Source organism: Lygodium microphyllum, chromosome 6 (assembly GCF_053477565.2).
Source record: "Lygodium microphyllum isolate KBCC chromosome 6, Lygodium_microphyllum_v1.1.10, whole genome shotgun sequence".
Classification (NCBI taxonomy): Eukaryota; Viridiplantae; Streptophyta; class Polypodiopsida; order Schizaeales; family Lygodiaceae; genus Lygodium; species Lygodium microphyllum.
The window spans coordinates 76,761,191-76,783,021 of NC_141140.1; positions in this window are offsets into that span (position 1 = coordinate 76,761,191).

Sequence of the window (21,831 nt, forward strand, 5' to 3'; positions counted from 1 at the left end):
CTTCCAATATCGACAAATAATATTAAGAATGCTTTTTAGGTTCAAGAATTTGCTAGAGCATTATCCTGTCTTGGATAATATTTGATTTTAAACCCAAAATCCTGCAAAGTCTCAATCCACCTTCTTTGCCTCATGTTCATGTTGGCCTGTGTGAAGATCCACTTAAGATTCTTATGATTTATGACTAGAGTGAATTTTCTTCACAATAGATAGTGCCTTCATAATTTTAAGATATGGAATACAAGTATCTCAAGATCAAGAGTAGCTAGTTGGACTCATAGCGTTTCAATTTCCTTTAATTATAAGCCACCATTATTCCTTTTTATACTAGTACCCTAGCGATTATAAGTCCACTTGCATTAGTTACATTGCCTCAAATGGTTGACTAGAGTTTGAAAGTTCTAGTACAAGGTAGTGGTTGTCGCTTCTTTGAGCTTATCATAGCTTTTCTAATGCTTAGTGATCCAAACAATTTTCGTATTCTTGTTCAAAAGATTTGTGAAAGGTGTAACAAAGAGGGAATAATCCTTGATGAAGATTCAATACTGACCTATTAGTCCTAAAAATCCTAAAAATTCTTTATTGTATTAGGTGTCGACCACACTAGGATATCTTTTAAGTTAGTGAGGTCTATGTTGAGATGTCAAGTTCTACATGAGTTGGCATTCACTACTTGCCTTGGTGATGTGGCATGATATTATTCTTTGATGTATTAGGTGACCGATGTGAGGATACACCAGTGATTCTACAACTAGACTACACCCACATAGTCCACCCTTGGCTATGGCACATTTATTATGCCACTTATTGTTTCCTATAGCGAGTTCACACTTAGTGACCACCTATACATATGTTGTGATACTTTCATATTAGTATTTTATCATGTTGTAAACTTTTTTCTTTTGTGTGGGTGGAGAAAGAAGAAAGAAGAACAAGAACAAGATCTCAACCCTATCTCTCTATGTGCTCAAGTCTCCATTGCTTTTGTGTGTGTGTGCTCTTGGGGGTGCTTCACCTCTCTCCCCTCTTGTTTGTTTTCATGGTATTAGAGTCATCCCATGGCTGCACGGATCTCAATTGAAGACTAAGGTGAAGGTGTTGGAGCACAAAAGCAAGCAAGCAAGCAATGGGTAAGAAGCTCTTCCACCTTTCTCAGTTTTCCTTAGGTTATAAATATAGGAGGATCCTAAGACTAGAAGGGTTACAATCTCTTATTTTTACCATCTAAGTTCATTTCCACCTTTGTTCTAGACCTTCAAGCAATCCCAATAGTAGTTATTGCATATACTATAGTTTCAGTTGTGTTTGTTGGTGCATAAGTTAGAGATTTCAAATTTGTAAGGTTTGAGATGTTTGTTGGGTTTCACACACAAAAATCATTTGGATATAGATTATAGATTGTAGTTATTGTTATGTAGTCAGTGAAAAAGACTATGTATTTAGTTGTGGTGCACATGGTATTAGCTAGCTTGTAGATTGCAAGATTTTGAAAGGTTTTCTATTTTGTCAAAATATTTGACAACTTCAATCAAATGTCAACGATAAGCTTGATAAGAGAAATTATCTTATATAGAAGTTCAAGATGACAAATCTCTTGAAGAGAAAAGGTGTTTGGAATTACATTGAAGGAGACATGGCAGTAGCACTTAAAGTTCCTACATGACATACTATTGCAGAACAGTCAAAGGCTAAGAAAGATTGGGAGCAGGTACAAAGTAAAGTCATGTATTGGTTGTTTGTTAGTGTCATTGATAGTAGGATAGGCTACTTCTAGGAATATGAAATTCTCACTATTACATGGAAAATTTTAGCAAGGCTATTCGAAGTAAATACAAAGGTCAGAAAGCTATAGCTCAAGTCAGAGCATATGAATCAAATGAAAAGAGGAAACCTATCCATTAATGATTATGCCATCAAGATCAAGAATATTATGGAAGCTCTTGGATCTATTAGTGTGTAGTTGATGATGAATACAAGAGCTTTAGGTTATCTATAAATATGAGGGATGATATCCCTAATTTTACAAACTTGATTTGTATGTTGATAGTTGAGGAGAAGAACCTTGACTTGGATACCTCCTCTTTTCAAAGAAAGAACAAGTTCAAACAAGTGTTTTACTCTACTAGTAGAGGTAGAGGTCATGGCAAAAGGCCAAGGTGGTGATTAGGGTCAAGGTTATGATACATAGCAAAATAGAGGAGGATAGTCTCGAGAAAGGGGGAGTTCAAAGAGGACAATTTATAGATTCTAATAGGCTATAGAGTTTTGGTGATAACAAAGAATGTTGGAATTGTGGTAAAAAATGACGCATTTCTAAAAAGTACTTTGAAAAAAACCTTAAATTAAAAATTGACAAAAGTAGCAAGGTAAGTATGTATCTAGTAGAGCAAAAACAATGATGTGAACAGTTGTTTGTTAAGTAGCATTTTATGAATACTATGTCTGATGATGGTTCATCAAAGAATAATGCATGGTATGTAGATTCAAGTGTCTCTAACCACATGAATTCTCATGGAGAGTAGTTCAGAGAGATGCATAGTCCAAAGTCCTTGGGCTATGTGGAGACAGGGGGGGATGATACACCTCGATATAGCTCACCCCATTACTCATGCTAAAAATGTTCCTTTGAGTATGCAAGATGAAAAAACTAAGTACTTGGTTGATGTGCTATATATACCAAATATTATAAAATATTTTATTTCTATTGGTCAAATGGTTGAACAAGGATTGTAGATTTGGTTCACATCCGATGTTATTATGTAGAAGATCAAAAAAATGATTGTAGGTTGAATGTAAAAGGAAAACATACTCGCATATTGTTCAATCTTAATGTAAATCTACTTGAAATGGGTAATTTTCATTTTTGCACAAGGTTTAGGTGTTGTGATTGATATTAAAGGTTAACTTAAAACAAATGGTCATGTGAATGTGTAGCAATTGAAATACATGCAGTCAACACAGTTTGTAAATGGCTTGCCTAAGTTTAGAGTTGATAGGATGCACAAAGTATATGAATCGTGTCAACTTGGAAATCAAGTAAGGCATGTATTTTTATATGAAAAGCATGTATGCAAGAAGCCACTTGAATTGGTACATTTTGATGTATGGGGTCCTAGAAAGACTACAACTTTGAGTAGTTATAGGTATTATGTTCCCTTTGCTAAACATTATACTCACAAAGTATGGGTTTACTTTTTGGGTGAGAAAAGTGAGGTATTCACTCACTTTAAAATCTTCAAGGCTTTGGTTGAGAAGGACCCATGGCTACATATAAAATACCTAAGATCGGATGGGGGGAGAGAATATCTCTCTAATGCGTTTTTTTATTTTTACAGAAAAATGGTATATAGAGGTAGTATATATGTAGATATACTCCACAACAAAATGGAGTTACTGAGCAAAAAAACAATAATATTGTACAAGTGGGTTGTGTATTGATATAAAAAGGAAACTTGTCTCATGACTATTGGGATGAAGCAATTGCTATTGCTATATACATTATAAACAATACATCAATTGCTCCTCTATATAGTATGACACTTAAAAAGAAGTTTATGGATAGAAAGCCAAATCTATCCCATTAAAAGTATTTGGATGTATTGCTTATGTGCATATTCCTGATGAGTTGTGCAAAAAATTGGATTTTAAAGTTATATATATATATATATATATGTTAGATATTCTCTTGAGCAAAAGGGATATAAATATTATAACCTTATTACAGGTGAACTAAGAGTAAGCAGGGATATTGTTTTTTATGAAATGAGTAGCTGGTATAGTAATGTGTAGAATGTGAGTTGATGAGCATGAGAGTATGGTTATATAGAAAATAGGTCAATAGTGGACCATAATATTCTCCTAGTCATGATTTTGTTGATAGAAATTGGAGTGGCAAATCGAGATCATAGGTTATACAACCATGTATATCATAGATTTTAAGAAAACGTAAAGAGAAAGTTGGGGATTCATCTATTATAATAGATGTATCATTAGGTTTCTCTCATGTTGATGCTCATTTAGATGGCTCTAGCAGACTTGGATGAGGAGTTTGGGATTACATCTATTAAAAAACCTAGTGTGTGGAAGGCATAGGAGTATAGTAATGCCCTTGGTAGTGATCCATATCCATGCAGGTCAAGTAGAGTGAGAAAGCCAACACAATGATTGACATATGATAGCTATGTATCTCATCACTATGCATACATGGCTAAGGTTGTGTAGGATGTGGAATGTGCTTGTTCTAGATGCAGTAGGTAATGGATATTGGGATCATGTTATGGATGAAGACATGGTTGCACTTATGGATAATGACATATGGGAGTTAGTGTCCTTACATGAAGGCAAGAAATCTATTGGCTACAAATGGGTTTACAAGGCCAAGAATAAGTTAGATGGATCTATTGAGCAATGTAAGGCATGATTGGTTGCCAAAAGGTATGCCTAGATTGATGGTATCAATTATGAGGAGACCTTTGCTCCAATGGCCAAAATGGCTTCTATAAGGGTTGTCATAGTAGTGGCTGCATCAAAAGGTTGGATTATGCATCAAATGGATATTAAGAATTCCTTCTTACAAGGGGAGTTGCAAGAAGAAGTTTATGTGGAGCACCCACGTGGTTATGTGAATGAGAATCATCTAGATTATGTATGCAATATTCATAAGGCCTTGGATGGTCTAAATAAAGCACCTAGGGCATGGCATGAAAAGATTGAAAAATACATTGTCAACATTGGATTTTCTAGATCACAGACTAATCACTCATTTTATGTATATAAGAGTAATACAACTATTGTGGTCATTAGTATATATATAGATGATTTAATAATTGTGGGTGATATTGAGATAGAGATTAACAATGTGAAGGATCTTCTCAAGACTCAATTGGAGATTAAGGATTTGGGAGAGCTACAGATTTTCTTGGCATAGAGATAATCAAAACTCTAGAGGCTATATGGTTGTCATAGAGACAATATGCATTGGATATTTTGAAGAAGTATGGTATGGCTGGCTGTAAGCCGATTTCTATACCTTTGGATGTTAATGCTAAGCTTAGTATACACGAGGGTGACTTGATTGAGGATGACACTATGTATCAAAAGATAATGGGTAGTCTTATCTATTTAACTATCACTAGGACAGACCTAAACTACACAATTGGTTTGGAGAGTTAGTTTATATAGCTTAAGCAACAATCACATTTGGATGCAGTGTAGTGCACATTGCACCATGCCAAGTTCACATTGGACTATGTCTTATTCTATGGTGTAGGTGTACCATTAGACTTGCATGGTTACGTAGATATAGATTAGGCTAGTAGAATTCTAGACAAGAGAAATGTATGTGGTTTTATGTTGTCCTTTGAGAGTGCTACTATTACTTGGAACAGCAAGAAATAGGCGATAATATCCTTGTCTAGTAGGAGAGGTGCTACATTTGCAGCATGTGAGGTAGCTTGGTTACACAAGCTACTTGGTGATTTGGGGATTCAAGTGGATAACAAGGTTATTAGCTACTATGATAATCTTAGTAGCATTCAATTGGCTAGGAACCTAGTGTATTATGCATGGATCGAACATATAGATATCCATTACCATTTCATTTGAGAGTGGGTTCTAGTAGGCTCGGGGGGTCCACTAGGGTTTATCGTATGGTACCACGTGAGTGTAAGGGAGGGGGTTTATTTAAGGGAAGGAAGGTAAAATTTATAAGGTAAGGTCCCATAAATAGGGGGTAGATAAGGGGTATTTTCATATATTTCTTGCACACAGGTGATGTCTCCTTATTATACTAGTGAATCCCCCGTGCTAGTAGGTGATATTGACTTGGTTTATGTCAACACCACAGAGGAACAAGTTGGTGACAGTTTCACTAAGGCCTTGGGATTTGATAAGCTTCAATGCTTTAGGACTATGCTTGGAGCTCAAAATCTCATGCTAAGCTTGAGGGGGAGTGTTGAGATGTTGAGCTCTATGTGAGCTGTCATCCACTACATGCCTTAGTGATATAACATGATATTATTCACTAGCTTGTTAGGTGACTGACGTGAGGATACACCAGCAACTCTAGAGCTGGACTACACCCACATAGTCCATCCTTAGTTATGGCACATTTAATATGCCACCTCTTCTTTCCTAGCAAGTTCACACTTTGTGATTGCTTGTACATATGTTGTGGTACATTCATACTAGTCTTTTATCATGTTATAGACTTTGTTCTTTTGTGTTGAAGAAGAAAAAAGAAGAATAATAATATGATTTCAGCCCTATTGAGTATGTACTATCATTGCTACCATCATCAGAGATTGAGAGATCTATATATTGTCATAAACCACTACTGTTGAGTGCTCTACAAGACAATGATGTTCATGGATGGATGGTTTGAATTAGTGGAGTTACATGTCAACTAGATGTGCAAGTTGTTTTCATTTCATACCATCAACAGGAAGTGCTTGATTTAATAGCATTGGTTGTTTGTGTACACCTAGTTCTTTTATATAATTTATCTTGTTTGATGATTGAATAGGTCTCACTAGAGTCCAATATTGTACAACGTGCAGTAAAAAAAATTGTTATGCTACAAATACTACTGGCTGGGGATACCATGTAAGAGCTAGATAGTAAGTATCTATGTCTCTCCTTTGAGATTTAGCTCCTGCTCTTTAAAGGTGTTAATCTTTAACTAACTTCACTTATGTCTTTAGGTCTAGGTGCAAACTTATGGCCTGCATGGAGGGTGTTCTATTTGTAACAACCCTTTTATATAAACTGACTACAAAGATTGTGGGTCTCACAATAAAGCCCTCGAGACGTTAATTGTGGATGGGGAACGTGCCTCAACATGTCTCTCCTTCTATTGAAGGTTACATATAGTCTTCTAAATGTGAGTGTTTTTTATGATGCAAGTTTATTTTTCAAGTCAAAGCTTACAATTTGTAATTTCTTCTTTGGTGCAAGATATTGATATAGGAGATACATGATGTTTGAAGTCAAGTAATTCAAATTCAACATCATTCAATTTGTTGCATCTATAATTGCTTAGCACCACAAGGAGTAGGTAATGCAGAGAGATGAGTTTGAGAGGGAGAGAATATAGAGGAGAGACGAACAAGAATAAAGGCAAATAAAGGCTTTGCAAGAGGTATAAGACTCCATACGAGGTCATGAGGCTGCCATGGAAGACATTCATCAATGGACTAAATCGAGAGAAGCTATAAAGAGCAGGTTGCAAGTAGTGGAGAGGGGACCCTAGAGATTGGATGCTCTTTAGTGTGATATGGAGGAGGCATGTCAAACCTCCCAGCCCTAGCCACAATCTTACCCCCATCCCAACAACAATCGTGAGAATAACGTTGCCACCCTCTTAGGAAACCTCGCCACCCTTGCGAGGATCGAGCCACCTCTTGAAGATTTGACCCCTACCCTTAAGGAGACCCTTAAACCTAGCCTTCAAGGCCTTTGCGTTGTAATTTTTTGGTGCTCCTTTGCCACTTTGTAAATGGAAATGGAAATGCAAAAAATAAAAAGAAGGAAATGTTCTCATACATATTGCCAAACTTGTTGTTGATATTAATTTGATGGTATGGTCTTTCATGAGTATAAAAGCCCCATAAAATGTTTACCTTTCTTTTTTGAAAAATACCCTTATCTACAATTAACACCATATCGGGGGATATGAAAATTTTCCATAAGTTTGGGACATGTGGTCAAATATTTGGATTTGTCATAACTTGAACACTATCACTCCAAATCAAGCACTCTATAGCTCAATAGATTCCATTTTTCAAGCACTTTCCAATGATAGTTCACATTATATGGTTTTAAAAAACTTATGGGCATGTTATCTGGGTGCCATCTTTTTAGTATTCAAAAAATGGGAATTGGGAGTTTCCCAAACTCACTAATATTGTGTTAATTGCAAAAAGGCTTGTTCATTTTGATTATCATTGGGCTGATTGAAGTGGATATCATGTCCAATGAACCCTACAAGGGTCACCACCAAGTGAAGGAGGCCCCTCCCTAGGCCAAAGGGCCTCCACTTTGCTTGGTGTTGATCCTTGTATGCATTGAATATTCTATGGGCTACCATTGAGTAAGAGAGGTACCTATCCATGGGGTGATGGTCCATTTATGGCTTGTTCACGACACTCCAAGTGTAGGCTCCTCAAATTCGGTGCCATTCTTAGTGATAGCAGTTTGCTCTAATATGATTTGCTTGTGGCTAAAAATAGACCGATACACACTGATATGAGAGATTAGTCTAATGAGGCACAAGGAACCTACATTTATGAACCTATTTATCATATACAAAAAGTATACAATGCCACAAAAAGATACTGTGGGACTACCAAATTTGGTACTTAGAAGTACCAAGACTAGCAATAATGGTACAGTGAGATGGACAATAATGGTATTGAGAAAGTATAAAAAACTACCAATTTTGGTACCTTGGGATTAAGAAAACCACCAATAACGATATTCCTTGATAGAAGTATGCAATGATTTGAGAATAAAGAATAATTATTGAGAGCTAGGCAATGTGCTATCTAAATGCTAATTGTGATGCTTAAAATTTAGCATATTCTAGTTTATATTTGGATAACTTTGTTTAGTTTTTGTGTTCCCATTCTCTACCTTTATCTATCTTTCCCACTGTCGTTGTAGCAGATGTATCTATTTATAAGAGTGAGGCTAGCTTCATTTTGTGATTGCTACATGTAGATGGATGTCTTAGATGATGATGACATGTATCTTTTTTTGAGAATCCAATCCTTGATTTTAGGTATATCTCCTTGAACCTTGCAAGTAGGTGTTTGTTATCCTATAATTGTGTAGTCCTTAGATATAGCTCCATAGGGCTACCAATGGCACATATATGCACAATATTTTTTGTTATCTCTTTACATATAAAGCTCATTTCTTTTCTTATTGGGACTTGGTAGACATAGAGAGATCATTAGTTAGAGATAATGTGATTCTAACAATTTCTTTGATCATGTGAATGTAAAGCAGGATAAACAATGCAAATAGCAATGCACCTTTTTATCATCAACATAGAAGCTAAACAAAGTAGAAAGTTGGAAGTCTTCACTATGCAAGTCCATCCTTAATTATCATAATATGGACATCGACACTACCTTCATAATGATCAAAATTTTACCATCTAGTCAAACATCAATATCTTGTAATGAATTTCTAGAAAACTTTCTCATATCTTAGTCTAGTGGCACTAGTTTTCCACAAACATGGCGCCATCTTCTATACAAAAATGTCATGATGAAGTTTTGAGTGGCAATCGTATACTTGTAGACAATAGAATCTAATTGCACCTTATAGGTGATTCCATCTTGTACCTTTGTATCCTAGCCTACATTCACAAACTCTAGGAGACTATCTACATCTGGGCACTTTACTAGGAACATGGTTCTTGCGGTCATGACCTTAGTGTTGGAGAAGAAGTCCATGAAAATGGATAAAGACATAAAAGTGGATGTTTTGCTTTGAGTACTTGAAATATTGGGCTTTAGGAATTTTCGCACCTTGTGAAAAATTTTGCACCTATAGTTCTTGCTTATTCTAAAATTTGGAAACAGGCACTCTCTGCTCTTGAAATTTGGAAGGGAAAGGCTAGACAAGGCTCCCTATTTCCCACTCGAGAGAGGTGGTATGTAAAAATAGTCATAAAATAATATGCCCCTTGTAGCCAATGTCACTTTGGTCCTCCCCTTATAAAGCTCTTTGCTAAAAGAGCAGTGGATAACATCTAGGACATCTACCACATATTCTAGTAGCTACCACTCTTGGATGCTTGATGGGGATACAAGTCTGTTTATGGTCTTGTTAGTTACAAGGTGAATAAGAAACACAGACCTTCATTCATACTAGAAAGTAGATGTAACCAAAATGCTTCAACAATTGGGTCGATAAACAGAGATATTGTATGCAATGGGCTCAAGGTGAAGCTCCTTATGTATTAAAACAGGCTACATGTGCACTTCTTTGATTGTCTTCTTAGGGCCACCAAGCCTTAAATCCATTGCCATACCCTTCTAGCATGATAAAAAAGGGTTGGTTCTCAAAGATATTTTCTTCTTTCTTTGTTGCATGATTATCCAACTTCCCTTCATTATGGTCAAGGAAACCCACCTCTCCTACTCATCTAACATATTGAAAGTAACTATGGAATCGATGGAAACCCACCTGTCCTACTCATCTAACGTATTGAAAGTAACTATGGAATCGATGGAAACTCGATGAGAATATGCCTTTATGGAGTAAGGCTTCCACCATCTTTTTTCCTCTTGATAAGAGAACAACTGAAATATGGGAACAATACATTACTATTGCAAAATAACAATCACTCCGCTTTACTATTGGAAAGTGTCAATTACTCTACTCATTTCAATAAAACTAACAATATAAAAAATACCAAATTTATTTTTTGAAAATATGAAAATGATTTTTTAAAAAAATAGTCACAAAAGCCTTTTCATCATTGGTGGAGCACACCTCTCTCTACATGCCAAGGCCAAAAAGTGACCTCCAACTCCCACCAATGGAAGCACATTACACATTTGTCCCTAAATGTATAAACATATATATCACCATGGTTGCGAGCTTGTTCTCATCACCATTTCTAATTATATTATTTTCATTTTTCTTCCTATAGGAATATAGTATTATTGAGAGGTGGATGGTAATTTTTTGATAATGTTAGAGGCTCCATTGAATAAAAAACATGTGCATGAATGCTAAATACATGCACCAAGGATTAGATCTACTCTAATAACTTTGATATTAGGTCAGCATAACATCCATTTTGTTTCTCACCTTATCTGTAGTGCCATTTATATATAGTTGTGAAAATTTATTCAATATTATTATGTTGTATTAGGTAACAATGGACCAATATGATGGTATCTAGAGCCATGGACTCAATAACTATTTCCAATACAATAGACAAAAACTCATCTATTTTAGGTCCCATTAATACAATGAAAGAGAACCATTATATGCCTTTGTTATAATGAAGTAGAAAAGATAGTAATATTTTAGAGATAATGAATGGAAAATACTCAAGCCACACTGGCATGAGTATATAAGAAGTAAGAGGTTTTTTTCTATCTATAAAAATCCCCCCTCCCACGAAGTACTATATCAACAAGGGTAGAGGAATGGACAACTACTGCAAAGAATCCATCTTGGTGAGTGCGACAAAGCTACTCTCTCCCCCTGTCTCTTTTGCAATTACACAAAATTCTTATCGGAATCCTTCAAGCTCTTCCCTCTCTTGCCCAATGGTGCGGAAGCTCTAAAGATTTTATAGTCTATCCCATGGTTCCTGATAGATTTTATAGAGTCTATCCCATCGTTCCCAAGGGATCGTTGATATTGAAGCTCAAACCTGAAGCTGAAGCACACCTTGAAGTTGTCCCCAAATCCATCCAACCAATAGAACTGATTGTCACATGGAAACCTGAAGTTGTGGTCATACCTCTTCACAATCATGGTTTTCCCATGGAGAATAATCAGGTTTGGAGAAGGAAAAATGAGTTATTTTTAAATATTTCAATTTTATCTCAAAGAATTCATAAATTCTTTAATCAACATGTGGTTACTTCATTGTAATTAAAGAAAGAAGCTCAAGATATTAGAAAACCATGTAGGATGTTTTGCTTCATACATTATGTAAATTACTCAAATATATTATTAGGAAATACAAAAACATACTAGAATCATGATGTTCTTTTAGGAAAGTACATGGGAATTGATGATGGATTGACTCTATTTAGCATATATGTTAACAAGGGTATTAAAAACAACATTTCTACAATTATGTCTAATTTTGGATTTGGGAATGATGAGATATGTACCTTATGGATCCTTGCTTGTAACAATTTGGAATATGGTGGTTCAATGCATTGGGATCCCTAGCCTAATGCTCCTTAGTACTTAGTGGAGTATGGAGAAACTCACTTGCAACTTGGTATCCTACACTCTTGAGGGATGTAGGTACTTCTTTTGTTTGATAACTCGAGAACTTGAGATGGCAAAGGACTGAGTGATAAATGCCCATATTATGTAGGATGTCTCCTAAGGCTTACTAAATCTTAGAGGAACTTTGAGTCAATCAATTCCTTGTTGACCACTTGTAGATGCAGTGCAATCACATATAGCCCAATCTTGCAAGATTGGAAGGCCCCATCCTAAGCTAGATAATATCTTTCTACAGAAAGATAGTTTTGTACCAGTCTATGAAATAACGATTTTGATTACTATTATGAAATTTTAAAGTATCTGATTTCTAAATTTTTTACTAATAATGTACTAAAGGTTGACTGTAACAAATCGAGTTTAACATAATAATAAAAGGAAACTACTTTTATGTGTCCAAAAAATGTGATAGTAATTAGAAAAGTAAAGCAAACCTAATTCAGGAAAGTGGAAAGTTTTAATCCCAACAATCAAACGCCTATGGATGGGTGAACATGATAAGTTAGATAGCTTTCCAACACTAGGTAAAACTAATTTGATTGTAATTCCCCCAAGTATCAATAGGTTTTTGGGTTTGTGACACCATTTTTAGTTACCAAAACTAATATTTAGCCCTCTCTGTAGGGGGATGTAGTTACACTCTCTCCCATCTCTTATTGTCTTTGAGCTAAGTGTGGTGTTAATCCTACTCTCACCTTTGATTGATTACAAAATGATATTTCTTAGGTGGATGCTAGATTGTTAGTTGGGTGATCTGTCCATAATTCTTGTGTGTAATAGAATAAGGATTCCCATGTTTAACTAAGCCCAATGTTTAGTATGGAAATATTGGGTAGCATTGCACGTAGACACAAATTTTGATTGCCTACTAGAGGACTCCTTCGAGCTTGATGGAGGAGGCACCTCATACGTAGTATCAAAGCCAAGGTTTAGAAGAGTTAAGGCTGCAAGATAAAGTAATCAACATATAAAAAGAGCTAATGAAGTAGCCACATTTGTTTGTGTGCTCTTATTGCTTGTTTTGTAGTAATATTAATTAGCATACAAGCTGTGCCCACAACAAATTGGGTTTACAAAGTTGCATATTTATGAGATATTTCCACCCCAATGTATGCAATGACCTTATGATCAAATGACTTTTTCTACTAAATTCCATCTTTGAAAGGATGAAAATGATCATCATTTCTCCTAATACAGTACAATCCTATCTTGAATCGTGGTATATGAGAAATGTCTAGCCAAGGAATAGACCACACATGAGGATCTATGCTCTAGTAGGAACTGGCATAATTGACTATACTAATCGACTAGCATTATAACTATGCTAGTTGTAGGCATGTGCAACAAACCAAATATAATGAGTGATAAGTTCGTGGCCATATAAGATTTGTAATGAGCATTGACGTGCTAACTGTAGATGTGTTGACCTATCTAACTAGAATGTCCATCATCAATGTTTGCATGTGTTGTGATTGCTGTCTCAATACTCCCCCTCAAGCTAAATTATTATTTCGTAACTCCAAGTAAGCTTCTAAATTTTTTAAGCTTCTCTGCATCTAATGTTTTTGTGAAGATGTCAGCTATCTTATCCCATGTGTTGATATATACTAATTAATATCTTATGTAAGCACCTTCTCTCTCACAACATGATAATGCACCTAACTATGTTTTGTTCTATCATGGAACACTAGGTACCTAGTAGCTAATTGTATGTTGCTCATGTTGTCACAATGAATGACAACTAGGCCATCTCCTTATACATCCAAATCACCCAACAACTGTTATATCCATACCGCCTCACATAATGCCATAGCAACACCTATGTTAGCCTTTATAGTGGATAAAGTGATTGTAGGTTGTTTTCTTCTACTCCATATAACTAGTGCACTATCAAGGAAAAATATAAATCTATTAGTACCTCTTTTATCAAATGTGCTACTAGTCTAATCTGCATCTATGTATCCAAATACCTATATATCCTTACTTGCCTCATAAAAATGTCCATAATGTAAAGTGGATATCACATACCTCAATATGCATCTAACTACATCAAAATGAGGCTGTCTAGACATCTACATAAATTGACTAACAAGATCAATAGCACAACTCAAGATTGGCCTTATTATAGTCACAAGACTTAGACTCCCTATTATCCTCTTAAACATAGTAGGGTCTTCTATCTCATCCCCGACACTATCACTCAACTTCACATATTACTCCAATGGCATTGAAAGATGCTTATACGCTATCATACTATACTTGGATAACATATCAAAGCATAGCCATATACTATCATCACATCTGATCATCTCAATACCAAGAAAGTATCTTAGCTCACCCAAATCCTTCATCTCAAACTTTTCTTCAAAAGGTCATTGACTTCAATAATCCCACTATCATAGTCATTTGTAATAATCAGGTCATCCACATAGATGACTATGATGAATAAATTAGCACCTTCATTTCTTACATAAAGTAAGTGATGAGCATAAAAAACATAGATATCAATCTTGATAAGATACTCTTAAATCTTGTGAGACCATGCTCTAGGTGATTGCTTCAGCCCATAGAGTGCCTTCTTTAACCTACATACATATATGGAATACTCTAACTATCCACATACATATCTTCTTGCAATTCACCTTGCAAGAAGACATTATTTACATCCATTTACTACATAATCCAACCTTTGGCTACTATCAAAGCAATCACAAATCTAACAATTTTAATCCTAGTAACTCGATTGAATGTTTTTCATAATCTATGCCATATGTTTGAGCATATATTTTTGCAAATATTCTAGCCTTATACCCACTAATAGAACCATGTGTATTATGGTTAATTTTGTAGACCCACTTATACTGATAGTTTTCTTGACCTTAGGCTATGATACTAGATCCCAAGTCTTATTGGTCTCTAATGTAGCCATCTCCTCATTCATTGCTACATCCCATTAAGCATGAGCAATAGCATCCTCAAAACAAGTGGGCTCAATATCATCAACCATATTTTTCATATAAGCATAATGGTGAGCTCCATAACCTGCAAAACCAAATCTTTTAACAAGGTATCTGACTCTACTAGACCTACGTACCACTAGATCACTCATGTAGCCTTTATAATACCATGTGGTCTTCAAAGACTGCAGATATAGTGTGAGACAATGTTTCTAGTCTAGTAAGGATTTGTATTTTTTACTTTTCTTTTTGCACATAACTATCCTTATCACCATTAGATGCATACCAACTACTTATCTCATGAAAAATAATATTCTTACTTTCTCTAAACTCACTTATGATAGGGTTATAATAGCAACATCCTTTTTGCTCTAAAGAGTATCCGATGAAAATACATTCTTTAGCCTTTTGATCAAATTTATTTTGTAGCTCATATTGCACATAAAGATGTAAAATATAACCAAACACTTTCAAGGGTGACACATCAAGCTTCTTGCTTATAAAGCATTCTTTGCGGCTACTCATCCCATTAATTGTAGCTATGGGGGTTTTGTTCATAATATAGATAGTAATATGAAGAGCTTTAGACCAAAAATATTTTGGCAAGTTCTTTTCAGTCAATCAATGCCCGTGCAACTTCTATAATATGCCTATTTTTCCTTTTTGCAATCCCATTTCACTGTGAGATATGCCTACAAGTAAAGTATCTCTTTATCCCATGAGACCTCAAGAATTCACTAAACTCATCAGAGAGGTGCTCTCCCTCTCCATATGACCTCAAGCACTTAACTTTCAAGCCAATTTCTATTTTAACAATATCCTCTCTTTATCCCATGAGACCTTAAGAATTCAGTAAACTCATGGTGCGCAAATCGAATGCTGTACGCTCGCGTAGTGAATGCCGCAAGGTCCCCAAGAACAATAGAACTCTACTTTTTGCATAAAACTCAAGGTAAAAAGCATGCACAACATGAAAAAGAGACCAATTGGGTGCAATCTCCCTCCATGCCTTGTGTGAGCGCTCCACAAAGCATGTATTTTATGTATTAATCATCTTCAAGCTCAAATAATAGCCCAAATTACAAAATAGCAAGCTTTTAGCTTTTGAGTTTGCTTTAGCACAAAATAGGAATAAAGCTAAGGTGCGGTGCCCAAAGAGTCTGGCATGCCCAATACAATGTCCAAGTAAAAATAACATAATCGTGCGCCCATGCGCATACAAAAAAAAAATATATATCCAATGCCTCAATAAATAGGCGCGACAAAATATAGGCGCCATGCCTAAGGTATGCGCCCATCAAAATATAAGTAATAAATCGAATACTCGCTATCCTCCAATGCTCTCCTCCGCCATTGCTGCTATCTCTACACATCAACTGAAGCATTCACAATCATTAGCAATTTAACACAATTAAAGCGACAAAAGTGAATACCTAGCAGTCTTCAGCTATATAAATAAATCAACTGGTTAGAAATCAATCCTAACCTTAATTTATTACGAGTGCGCACTCTAAACTCATAAACATTTATTAATTTAATATGCATTTTGCGGAATCACCCACTATGGAATCACCCATATACACACTAAATTAATGAAACACCCGAAAAGGATAAGCGTCCCCATCAACTTCTCGCACAAAGAATCCACTTTGTGTATGAGCCCCAGTCATCAAAGTTTACGGAATCCACCGTAAAACCTCACAGAATCCACCGTGAAATATGCCTCCTGGCATCATACCCCCGGGGTGGGATAGCAATTGACCTCAATTGCTATTAGCTCAATGTGGAGCTAACATAGTAGGGAACACATTTAAATCTCTAGCGTGCATCCATTGGGCTTCTTCTATAGGATGGTTCTTAAATTTAACTAGATATCTAGAATATCTTTGGCCAGTTCTAGTGGTCATAAAATTAGTATCTATGATAGCTTCAGGTTCAAGTATTTCAGTCTCTTCCTCTAACAAAGGTGGCTTTTCATAAACAGGGTGTACAGGTAATTGGCCTCTAAAGGGTCTTAATAAACTAATATGAAATGTGTTGTGAATTTTCCAATGAGTTTGTAATTCTAACTTGAATGCATTGTCATTAATTTTTTGAATGATCCTAAATGGTCCATAGAATCTAGGTGCTAATTTCACAACTGGGTGTCTTTCTACACTTTGTAATCTACGTTTTTCTATTCTCAACCAAACATAGTCATCAACTTTGAAATTCATTGCTTGTCTTTTCTTATTGGCTTGTTTGGTATATGATTGTTGGGCTTTGGCAATCATGTCTTTAACCTCATAAAAAATAGTATTGTGCATACTAGCAATATCATCAGCACCCTGAATTCTATTTGATAAAGATGCAACAGGTGTAGACAATCTATAACCATAAATCACTTCAAATGGTGCTTTCTTTGTAGATGTGTGTGGTGTATTGTTATATGCAAACTGTAATAAATGCAAATGTGTATCCCATGTCTGTGGTTTAGAAATAGTATAAGCACGTAAAAGATCTAGTATAGTACTATTAGTAGCTTCTGTTTGTCCATTAGTTTCAGGGTGAAATGCAGATGAGAAATCAATTTTTGTGCCAAGGTTAGCAAACAAAGTTATCCAAAAGTTGTTACAAAATCTAGAATCACGATCAGAAATAATAACTTTTGGTAATCCATGGTTAGTGAAAACAGTTTTCAAAAACAATTGTGCTGCCTGTGATGCTGTTAAAGTTTTCTTACATGAAATGAAATATGCTTGTTTACTAAACCTATCTACTACTGTCCAAATCATATCATGGTTCGATTTAGTATTAGGTAAACCAGTAATAAAATACATAGAAATTTGTTCCCATGGTCTTGACGGAATAGATAAAGGCATAAGTAATCCATACTGTTTACCATGATGTCTCTTAGCTCTTTGACAAATTAAACATTCAGAAACAAAGTTAGATACATTAGTGTCCATATGCGGCCAATAAAAATCTTCAGTCAATGTACGTAAAGTAGATATGATACCTCTATGACCTTGATATGGAGGACAATGAATCTCATTCAAAACAAAAGATCTAAATGGAACTGTAACACATAATCTCTTTTCATAAAACATAAATCCATCATTATAAGATAGTGAATAAATAGGAATCAAGTTATTTTGAACTAATTTATTCCAATCAGCATGAAAAGTAATGTCCTGATGATAAGTATCTTTCATAGCAATCAAATGATATAATAGAAATATTATGAATGGCAGGTCTTCTACTGAATGCATCAGCCACTACATTTTCTTTACCGGGTTGATATTCAATAATGGGATGAAAACTCTGAATAAAGGCTGCCCATTTGATATGTCGGTCAGATATTTGAGGTTGGCTAAGTAAATGTCTAATACTTTGTTGATCGGGCTTAATCATAAATTCAGAGCCCCTTAAGTAGTGTTTCCCACTACAAGGGACTGGGGCAATAGCGACGTCGATTAGCGACGGCGTTTATCGGCGTCGCTATTGGCGTCGCTATATGCGTCGCTATTTGCGTCGCATTTGCGACGCAAATAGCGACGCATATAGCGACGCCGCAGGGAAAAAAAGCACGGCCGAAACCAGAGCGCCGTTTTCATTTTGTTTTCTTTGCCTTTTGAGAGCGAGAGCGAGGGAGAGAGCCAAGGCTTTGTGAAAGAAGAGGAGGAAGAGACTTGTTGCCGTCGCCGCCGCCACCGCCACCGCCACCGTCGTTGTTCGCGAAGGAGAGGAGGAGCCCTCGTTGCAAAGAGAAGCCGCCCACGCTCGCCATATCTCATTGGTGAGTCTCCCTCTCTCTTTCTTTTACTTGTTGAAGGTTTAAATCGTTCTCTTTTGTTTATTTAGGAGAGGAAAAGAAAGAGAAGGAGAGGGAGAGGGAGAGAGAGGGAGAGAAAGAGAGGGAGAGGGAGAGAAAGAGAGTGAGAGTGCATTCTCTCTCTCTCTCTCTCCCTTTTGCTTGTTTAATGTTTAAATTACTTTCTTCTTTGCTTGTTTAGGAGAGGAAACGAGAGAGTAAGAGAGAAAGAGAGGGAGAGGGAGAGGGAAAGGGAAAGAAAGAGAAAGAGAAATAGAGGGAGAGGGAGAGGGAGGGGGAGGAAATAGGAGAGGGAGAGAAAGAAAAAGAGAGGGAGAAGGAGGGAGAGTGCATTCTCTCTCTCCCTCCCTCTCCCTTTTGCTTGTTTAATGTTTGAATCACTTTATTTTTTGCTTGTTTAGGAGAGGAAATGAGAGAGAAAGAGAGTGAGAGGGATAGGAAGGGGAAGGAAATGAGAGAGGGATAGAAAGAGAAAGAGAGGGAGAGTGCATTGTATCTCTCCCTCTCCCTTTTGCTTGGAGGATGTTTAAATCACTTTATTTTTTGCTTGTTTAGGAAATGAGAGAGAAAGAGAGATAGAGAGGGAGAGGGAGAAAAAGAGAGGGAGAGGGAGAGGGAGCGGGAGGGGGAGGGGAAGGAAATGAGAGAGGGAGAGAAAGAGGGAGGGGGAGGGAGAGGGAGCGAGGGAGCGAGGGAGAGGGAGAGGGAGAAAGAGGGAGAAAGAGGGAGGGAGAGGGAGAGGGAGGAGGAGGGAGGAAATGAGAGAGGGAGAGAAAGAGAACGAGAGGGTGAGGGAGAGGGTGAGAGAAAGAGAGGGAGAGGGAGAGGAAGAGGGAAGGGAATGAAATTTAAGATAATATACGTATCGATAATGGTATGCAATGTGCTTTGCATACGGCCACGTACTTCATCAAAATTAACCCAAAATTATTGTTATAGAAGTGGAGATCCCTTAAATTGAGTATAGGATAATTTCTCTCAGGTCTTATGACTATGAGTAGAATTGATTGAAATAAATTTTATTACTATAGTTGTAAAATTTCATAGATGGTGCGCATTAATTTTAAAATGGATTACTTATACTCAAAGCCGAGATATAACAAAAAATTATCTACCGGGACAAACAAATCGTTGAGCATGATACAAGGCCGAGATATAACATCGGAAAATCTCTCGACTACTATATACAATGCAAGGTTTATGGTCAACTTGCAAGTTGACGTACATCTCCAAAAAGCTATCCATTTAAGCCTCGTTTGCTGTAATGTAGATCAGATGGAAAACGAAGAAGGTCCTATTGTTCAAGACCGCGAGTCGTATCTTAATCAGCGTGTCCCATGTCCTTGCTCTCAATGCAAGTTGGCAATTAGACGAAAACGCCGATTGTCTATAGAACACGTACGACGATTTGGCGAGTTTCAACCTGAGATTATTGATCAGGCGATTGCATATTTTCAGCAAATGGTATTTTCAAGTTAGCATTTTTTATGCATTGTACTCTCAAGCTAATTGAAAACCATACACAATAAGATTGGGTCTTGTTGGCAAATTTTGTGTCCAGGGGGGTGATGTCTCGACCCAAGGGGGAGTGCACCCTTTGCAGCCAATTAGAAGAGTTCGTGGACTTGAGATGGATGGATGGAAGGAGCCAATAGACCACTCGCAAGGCCCATCTATATCGTCAATGCCAGAGGAGACAGACAACCTTCCCGACTTGCCTACAATTTTGGAGCCTGAGATGGAGGCAATGATCGATGCATTGATTCCCATGGATGTTGAGACATCTGACCCGCTTAGAGAGGAAGCATCCATACCATTATATGATGGGTGCCGAGTATCTCGGTTGAAGACATTGCTTGCACTCTTAAGTGTGCAAGCGAAATACGGTTGGAGCGATACGAGTGTGACTGAGTTATTCAGGTACCTTGCATACAGACTTCATTGTTTTTTTTTAAAACAGTATTATTGTAAATATGGATGGATTTTTCAAGGTGTTTTATGATGTTTTCAGGTTATTGAAATATCATATATTGCCACCTGCAAACACCATGCCTGAGTCTCGTGATGATGCACGACATGTTTTACGGAAGCTTGGCATGGACTACAATAACATCCATGCATGTATCAATGACTGCATATTGTTTCGACATGAATACGAGACTATGGAGACATGTCCAAAGTGTGGTGCTCACAGGTATCGACAGGACTTGCAAGGGCAGACCATCCCTCAAAAAGTCCTCAGACACTTTCCGCTCATCCCCCGCATAAACCACATGTTTCGCACGTCTGCCATGGCAAGCTTGACAACGTGGCATGTGCAGAATAGGTCTACGGATGGAGTGCAACGAATATAAGCAGATTCGCGCGCATGGAGCCACATTGACTCTACCTTCCCAGGCTTTGCGCGAGAGCCAAGGAATCTTCGGCTCGGTCTCGCCATGGATGGTGTGAACCCATTCGGTCTGCGCTCGACTTCTTACAGTGTGTGGCCTATAGTGCTTGTCAACTACAACATTCCTCCATGGATTTCTATGAAGAAAGGACATCTCATCCTTAGCTTGCTCGTCCCGGGCCGCTACAAAGTAAAAAATATGGACGTGTATCTTCGTCCATTAGTCGATGAGCTTAAGATTTTGTGGGAGGAGGGGGTCACGGTGCAAGATATGAGCAGGCGCGATGGTCGGCGGTCAGCCAACATTCGAGCCATTCTCATGTGGACGATGCATGACTTTCCGGGATTGGGAGAGTGCTCAGGTGAGCAGACCTTTGTTCACGCCGGTAATATCTATATTTTATTTCATTCAATCAAGTATTCACTAGGTCGTGGATCGCCTTGCAGGTCTCGTTACCTCAAGTTATCATGCATGTCCATTGTGTGGGCCACAGTTAGACTCCCGAAGGTCACGAACCATGAAGAAGATGGTATATCAAGGACACGCCACTTTCTTGCCGGAGGATCATGAACTCAGGGAAGGTTTTCTTGGACGACCTCCAGCACGTATGAACGCTGCAAGCTGGTATGAGCTGAAAATGGTAAACCCGGAATCACATCCAAATGGAATGCGACGG